Source organism: Engraulis encrasicolus, unplaced genomic scaffold, assembly GCF_034702125.1.
Source record: "Engraulis encrasicolus isolate BLACKSEA-1 unplaced genomic scaffold, IST_EnEncr_1.0 scaffold_374_np1212, whole genome shotgun sequence".
NCBI classification, from domain to species: Eukaryota; Metazoa; Chordata; class Actinopteri; order Clupeiformes; family Engraulidae; genus Engraulis; species Engraulis encrasicolus.
Genome location: NW_026945670.1, coordinates 5,623 through 14,113, shown reverse-complemented (window position 1 = coordinate 14,113; position 8,491 = coordinate 5,623). Strand labels below are relative to the sequence as shown.

Genomic DNA, 8,491 nt, shown 5'->3' with positions numbered 1-8,491 from the left:
ACTTAGTTATTACCATATTTGTCAGGGTATGGTTACAGTCCCTGGAGCAATGTGTCAGTGAGCAATGTTATGTGCCTTTCTCAATGGCACTTAAGCCATGGAGAGGTCAGGGGTATTCGAACCTGCAACCCCCAGATTAAAAGACCAACTCTCTAACCACTAGGCCAGTGTTTCCCAACCAGGGGTACGTGTACCACTAGGGGTACGCGAGCACACAGCAGGGGGTACTTGGAAAAATTTAATTTTAACAAACATATGGAGCTTAGTTACATTGGGATGGAGAAAGCGATATAGAACTTGACTTAGGGGGTACTCATGGCACAATGAAAAGGCTTGGGGTTACACAAGACAAAAAAGGTTGGGAAACATTGCACTAGGCCACGGCTGCCCCACCACTAGGCCACGGCTGCCCTGTGTATGTTGTGACTCCTGTCCTGTGTGTTTCTTTTTCAGTACGGATTCCATGGAGGTGGATGAAAACCAGCCTGATGAGAACCAACCTGATGTGAGAAGGGATGCCTTGAGGTAAGTTAATGAATTGTATTTAGTTGTGCCATAGTTTGTAACTCATTACTGCATTCAGTTTTATACCGGTTAGGAATTGACAGTTTGATCACAACTAGTAGTGTTGTCTTTTTGCCCCTCCAGCACAGATGTACCTCCTCCACACCCGTACCATGATTATGCTGTTCCACCGCTGACACCAGAGGAACAACTTGAGGCGGCTCGCAAGCACATCATTGAGCAAGACAAGTTAATAGCACAACTCAAAGATAAAGTGTTCAGTGTGTCAAGATTCCAGTGTGATGATAGTCCGATGTCATTTTACACAGGATTCCCAGACTATGCCACCTTTAAAGCTGTATATATGGCTCTACAGCCCACAGCCACAAGCATGGTAGGATGGAGTCAGGCTCAAAGGCTTAGACAAACAGAGGTACAGGTCATTAGACAGGCATTTAATATCTCCAAACTAGCAACTATGGACCAGTTCTTTCTCTTTCTCTGTTGCCTCAGACAGGGGTTTGCTGAGCAGGACCTTGCGGTGCGCTTTGGTGTGTCACAGTCAACTGTGAGCAGAATCTGTCACCTGGGCTAACTATCGATACTTCATGTTAGGATCTCTCCCCATTTGGCCTTCAAAAGCCACAGTAGATGAATGTATGCCTACTTGTTTTCAAAACACTTACCCAGACACCAGAGTCATTCTAGACTGTACAGAAATATATGTGCAAATGCTTAGTTTGCAGGTACTTAACTCCAAAATCTATTCCCATTACAAGGGCAACCCAAATTTCAAAGGCCTGATTGGAATTGCCCCGTCTGGTGAGGTGTCATTCGTTAGTGACCTGTACACAGGCTTCATATCCGAGAAGGAGATTACAGAATTGTCCGGCATCCTAGCAAAATTTTATGGCGTCATACCCATGACACTAGTAGGCTCTGTTAACCAGATGTGGGCAGTGAGTGCAATGTTAAACTTCCAAGGCCCATTATTCTGAAATTCTGAAAAATTCAGTCACAAGTGAAACAGGAAACATACATTGAATTGATGTTTATTTGTACAAATCTCTCATGCTTCAAATGTACATGATATTCATGATATATTATCATATTATACGAAATGTTCTTATACTAAATGTTGTTGTTATATAATAATGTCTTGTATTATTCATACATCATTTCTCTTTGAAATTATAATAAACAAACCTGTGAAATGCAATCATTTGTTTTTGTTTACTGACTTTTTGTACAGTGCAGGCAGGAAGGAGGAGGAAAAAAAACTATCAAGTTTAGCGTTCATCTCTTGGCCATGGGAAAGCTCCAGCTGTAATAGATCAGAATACAAAACATTAGAAAAATGTTGTGTACAGCATATGGGTCGATGACATTTTTTGTGGCAGGTCAGGTGATATCTCAGCTAGTACCATATTGTATAAAATTATTTGAATTACTTAATTTGAAATGTACCACCCTGATACTGATATGTTTGTAATACATGGCCAGATTCATATTTAGGCCTAAGTCCTTTTTGAAAGTAATTTATGTAACAGTAGTGTAATGCCATGCATTTTAAACATAGTAATATTGTAGTGTACAGGATTATTTTGAAAAGACAGTAACATGTGATCAGTAATGCATTACAGTTTTTGAGTAACTTTCCCAACACTGGTAATAACTAGAGTAACTAACTCCAAAGGCACCATGGCTTCAGTAGCCTACAAACACAGTACAGTAATCATGGACACTCAGTGTACCGAAACTGACAGAGGGTAGAGGAACACCGCTTGAAAAACTGTTTCCAATACAGCAACAAGTCCCAGAGTACCGGTATATTTTGCCATTTTGGAATTATTTTGTCTGCTATGCTTACTTTCTTATCACCTCACCATACATGGCCATCTCTGATTCTCCCCCCCCCCCCCCTCCCCCCCTCGACGTTTACCGTAGCCAATGTTGTGCGTTTAGGGAACAGCGTTTTCCTCGACAACCTCTGTCAATGCTCTTTGATCTGAGCAACTGCGATAGGACCATCAACACTTTGCCCTGTCTGGTTATACTATTTGACATGCAACATGTTTAATCACCATAACTTAACGCCATGTTAAACGCGTGGTGCTGATATTAGGCCTATAGACAGGGGAAGTGTATCAGATCTAAACATGTAGGAAGCAGTTGACATTCACATGCACACCCGTGCCTCACAGATGCCGTAATAAACAAAAACGCTTTTTTTTGTGGTGTTACATTTTACACATAGCTCGATTGAAGCTCACCTGAGTAATGCTCTTCCTAGAGCTCAGAAGGCACAGCATCCTTTATAAGCTTTGTGATACCACAGGCGGTCTTTACAAAACACTGCTTCTCAAAGTGCTCAGAGCAAACTTTGGTCTCAGCGTTGATCTGTAAACATAAATACCAGGGTATGCATTTTAGTTCGTTAGCAAAACAACTTGATTTTGGCACACGTAGGCCTATACTGGTTCTTGTAGCACAAAATCAGTGGCCATCGGATCGCTTACCACACAATTAAAAGCATAATCTTGAAATAGCGATCTGAATGAATGAATGAAACTTTATTGTCATTGTACAGGTACAACAATCATATAAATGTAGCGTTGTGTAATTACACATTCATATTTTTTTTTATTTCACCGAGGCATTCGCTTCATTAGGCTACATGAGTCATGATGACAAGTTTGGCGAGCTAGCTTATTTGTGCTAGCTAATGCGTATGATTGAACATAATTTTGCATCTTACCTTGAAATATGGACCAAGATCCCTCTTGATTTGATTTATACATTCACGGCGAAGTGCCTGCTCTTTGTGGAAACGGTGGAAAGTCTGTCCACGGTAGGATTTTTTCTCTTTGAGGACGAACATTTGGGCACACAACAGTGAGGCGCTATGACAGCTGGTGCGTTGCCGAATGTACCCCTGAAGTGTACCCTTCAACGTCTTTAGAACGTTCCGGGTGAATAAGGCGAATAAACAAACGCCACAAGACGGGCAATACATGTGTGTGTGTATGTTACCGGACAATTTTTCCCAGAACGATCAAATAAATGCTAAAAAATGAATGCTCTTCACTCGCCGCATCGACCGTCTCATCCACTCGCTGAAAGTATGTAATTATTCCTCACTATTTCCTGTTTCGTCACGTCCGCTTTCCTGACGCCCCATTAGGGAACGGATCAGGCAGGAGGAACGCGTTGGGCACCTACACCACTTCCGTAAGAAATTTCTCACTTCCGTAAGAAATTTCTTACTTCCGTAAGAAATTTCGTTAATGTAATGTGTTTTTGGAGTTTGCGTTTGTGTTTCGTGAAATGTAAATGTGTCTCGCAGTTTGCTTTTGTGTTTTGTGTTTTGTTAATTTGCTTTGTGTTTCGTGAAATGTAAATGTGTCTCGCAGTTTGCTTTTGTGTTTTGTTCATTTGCTTTCACATTTGCAAATGTGTTTAATGAAATGGTAATTTGCTTTCACATTTGCAAATGTGTTTAATGAAATGTTTTTTTTTTTTCAAGTAAGATATTGTAAATGTAGGCTAATTTTGTTTCCAAACTTGTCAATGTGATTTGTATCAAAGGTTTTTTTGTCAGATCATTGAAATGTATTTTAGATTATTTGTAATGTATTTTAGATTTGTTTTTTTGTTTTGTTTGTTGTACATTTATTAATGTGTTTTATGAAATAGGAATGAGTTTTTTAAAGATGTAAGTGTATAATGCAAATGTAATTTTGTTTTCAAACTTGTTAATGTCAGTTGCCCTATGTGTTTTGTAGAGTTGTTTTTACATTTGTTAATGTGTTTTGTGAAATGTCAACTTGTTTTCAATATGTAAGTGTGTATTCTCAATGTAATTTTGTTTTCAAAGTTGTTTATTTGTGTTGTATAATGTAAACATTGATTGCACTACTGGGCCACCGTAGATTCAAGCCATTATTGACGGCTACCAAGATGTTCATGATTTCAGTCTGATTAATATGCTGAACACATTGAGTCAGAAGTTAACTGCCCTGGGTATCCCAGAAGCTACAATTTGTGACATTATTGAAGAATTGAAAAATGATGACATCTTGACAGTCTGCAATAGTGGTCTGAGCACAGATCCAAGGAGAACGGCCGCGTTTAAAAAACATTTTAATTATGTTGAGCCAGTGTCTCATTTATTAGGAATCAATGAGAAGGGTAAGGAATCATTTGCCCAGTATATTCCTAAAAAAGAGACTTTTTAAAAGCGAGGCAATGCAAGAGCAGTATGCTGCAACACATTGCAAAGAATCACAGCAAGGCATTTTTCAGGATGTAGACGATGGTAAGGGAGTTAAGTGCAACCCCTTATTTAAAACTGACCCATCTTCTCTTGGCATTATTCTTTGTGAAGACTCATTTGAGGTGGTGAACCCGCTTGGGGCCGCTAGAAAGAAGCACAAGATACTCTCTGTGTACCTCACCCTAACAGACATCTTGCCTCACAACAGGTCTGCCATTGATAGCATGCAGCTTGTTCTCCTCTGTAAGGATCAAGATTTTAGGTATTTTGGGATGGACAAGGTTTTTGAGCCTCTTATTAATGATCTCAAGGCACTTGAGGAGTCTGGCGTGGAGATAAACAATGGTCTGGTTGTCAAAGCTCGCCTTCGTGCAATTTCAGGTGACAATTTAGGGTCTCACAGTATTGGTGGGTTTGTGGAGAACTTCAGTGTGAGCCACTAATTCTGTCCGTACTGTGACATCAGAAGATCAAAATTTAAGGATTCCCCATTGGTTTGTGGCAACAACCGTACGCCAGAATCTTACCTAAAACATTTAGAGGAATTGGGAAAGGGTGATCTAACCTCTGAATGTGGAATTAAATGTGACTCCCCCTTTAACCAGTTGGCATTCTTTCATGTTTGCCAGCCTGGATTGCCCCCATGTCTAGGCCATGACCTTTTCGAGGGCATCGTTGCTGCTGACCTTTGTTTGTTGATTGGCCTTCTAGTGTCTGAGAAACAGTTCACCTACACCCAGCTCAATAGGTGTAAAGACCAATTTCACTACCAAGGAAATGATCCCCTGGACAAACTAGCCGATGTTTCGCCAGGTAGCAAAAGGCTTTCGGGTCATGCAGTCCAGAACTGGCGTTTCCTGCGTCTGCTCTCTCTACTGATTGGTGATCGCATCCGAAATTCCTGTGTTAATAAAGCCTGGCAACTTGTTGAGCTGATTTGTGCTCCTAAAATAACCACACATCAAGTGTCATACTTGAAAACACTCATTGAGGAGTATATTTTCTTTCGCAGGCAGCTTTTCCTAAATGAACCCTAAAACCGAAACATCACTACTTGCTCCACTACCCAGAGCTCATCATTCAATTTGGCCCACTAATTCGGCTTTGGACACTTCGCTTCGAGAGCAAGCACACATTTTTCAAAAGATATGCGTGGAAATTGCAAAACTTCAAAAACATCTGCAAGAGGGTTGCCAAAAGACATCAGCTCGTACAGGCATACCTGAGTGCAGGTGAACTGTTCCAGAAGTGTGTGTTGATAGACAAACAAATTGCATTCCACGCAAGTGATTTCAGTGAACGAATCCAATTTGCGGTTAGTAGTTCAAATTTCGAATGTAGCAAAACAGTCGCATCTCATGCTGTCACAGTGAAGGGCACAGTTTACAAGAAGGGGATGTTTGTTTTGCTGCAGAACGTTGATGATGAGCTTGAGGTTGGTAAGATAGTGCTGGTCATTGTTTATGGTGACTCTGTGTCTTTTGTGACAGGAAAAACACTGTTTTGTGAAGTTGAGGGATGTGGGGGTTTACACTGTTCTGGGGACACCACAAGACGCATTGTGTCGTATGATAATCTGCTTGATTACTATCCGTTGCCAACGTACAGTGTGTGTGGTGTAACAATGATTTCTGTCCACCACTCTTGCAGAGAATTATGGCTGCTGAGAACCTGAGGACAGCGGTGCTGTCTATACTCCCCGACCTCACCTCAGCTCGCCTGTCGGCCCTAATGGGAGGCCTCGAGGACCTTGGCGTCGAGGTCAAAGAGGACCTCTGTCTTCTTTGTGAAGACAATAAACTACCTTTTTTAAAATTAATACAATGCAAAAAGCTCATACGTGCATTTTCTGTGACAAACTATTGTGGTGCCTGACCCCATCTATTGTCATATATTCTCTTTGTTCTCTTGTATAGTTCTATTTCGTTTATTATTTCAAAAAGACAAAAAAAAACCCTAATCCTGTTGAGCTGGCACCTTGCCGTGGTGGATTAGCTTGCATGTCTCTTTCCATGATCAGATGTTGATATTTTGACATCATTTTTGTTTCACTGTTGGTGAATTGAGACCAGACAAAGATCAGCTCTTAATCATTTATATTTCCCATAATCCCATCTCATTACATATTTAAACACAAAAATCTGCATGTAGTGAAAAAATAAATGTTCTTGAATTTGGCTTTGCATTTATGGAGACTAGTGATTCACTACACCCCCAATCTTAGCAGTGCATATTGTACACCTTTGTATGGTGAAAATGGCATTCGTGTTTACTGTAATACACCATAGCATGTATGGGTCATAATGAATAACCGTAAATATTTTTTCTGATTCCTTCTCAGTCCTATCTCCTCCTGGGTCTCCAGAACCATCAACATCAACCCGTTCACCTGCAGGGAGCCCACATGTTACCACACCTGGGACCCCCTGTGTGAAACACACACACACACACACACACACGCACACACACACACACATACACACACACCAGCCCGATCTCTCAGAATTCTGTGGAATGGACACAGATCTTTGGGACACGAAATTGGTGTCAGCTTCACAGATTTTGCCAAAATTCTGTGCCCCTGGTCACGGAAGTGTTTTCCCGTGATAGACTCACAGAAGTGCTTTCTCTACATTCACACAGCTCTGATTTCTCAGGATTTTTCTTCAAAAATATTTTTCTTAACACATTCTATGAAGCCCATATCTATATCGCATTATGAGCACATTTATAACGAATTATAATGCACATTATTATTACTTACAACGCATTAAGACTCCACTCATAATGTTTCATTATGCTTTATATTAACAGTAATGAATAACCATACATTTAGCTTATTATGCTTGCTTTATAAATCCAAGGGTGTCATGAGTGCTCATGACTATCTATAAACTATAGGCTGCTTGATGGGGCTTACAGTAGATTATGATGCCTTCCAGATGTGCATTATACTGTATTACACCATGTAATTACAATATTTCACCTGTAAAATCTTAAAATACAGGATCTTCCTGTCTAATGAGTTGCCGCAAAATGAAGCCTTTTGCTGTTAAGATGACAATATTCATACTGTAAATTAACTTAGGAATATTAACAATATTCTTCCTGTAAAATAATCTTAAAATACAGGAACTTCCTGGCTAATGTGTTGCAGCAAAATGAATCCTTTTGCTGTAATATTTACAATATTGATCCAGTAAGTTTACGGTGAAATTTACAAGAAGATTTTGGTATTTATTACAGTAGTGTGTTGTTTAAAGTACAATACTTTGTTGTTGTTATTCCACAACAATAGTCCTGTAACCTATTTACAGTAAAATGATGGCAACTATTAGCCAGGAATTTCCTGTAAAATTTACAGTACATGTTTTACAGTGCATATAGGGAAGTGGGGGGAGATTTGAAATGTTTTACAGCCCTGAAGAAAGCCATTGTCGGCCGAAACATGTTGGCAATTTTTAACAGTTCCACTGTGAACTAGCTAAGTTTATTAAAAGCTTTTTAACCAAGAAGAAGAGTGATAAACACAGCACCTTCGCCAAACTTGTCTGAACGCCGAAGCCCTCTGACCCTTTTCTTTGTTCTGGATCACAATAAGATATACAAATTTAAATAAAATCTCACCATTTCAAAAATGGCTTAGATAAGAGCACAAGAGAAATGCAAAGAAATAAGTGAACTGTGAAAACAGCAGGCCTAAAAAAATGT

The 8,491-nt window shown here is 39.9% G+C and overlaps 1 long non-coding RNA gene across 1 annotated transcript; it reads right to left on the bottom strand.

Annotated features, from left to right (window-relative positions):
* Positions 1–1,746: 1,746 nt before the first annotated feature.
* On the bottom strand, positions 1,747–3,463 carry LOC134443840 (uncharacterized). Its single transcript, XR_010033749.1, has 3 exons — positions 3,263–3,463; positions 2,778–2,904; positions 1,747–1,828 (listed from the first exon to the last, which is right to left on the bottom strand). It is a non-coding gene; the product is annotated as an uncharacterized LOC134443840 (long non-coding RNA).
* Between the last annotated feature and the right edge of the window lie 5,028 nt (positions 3,464–8,491).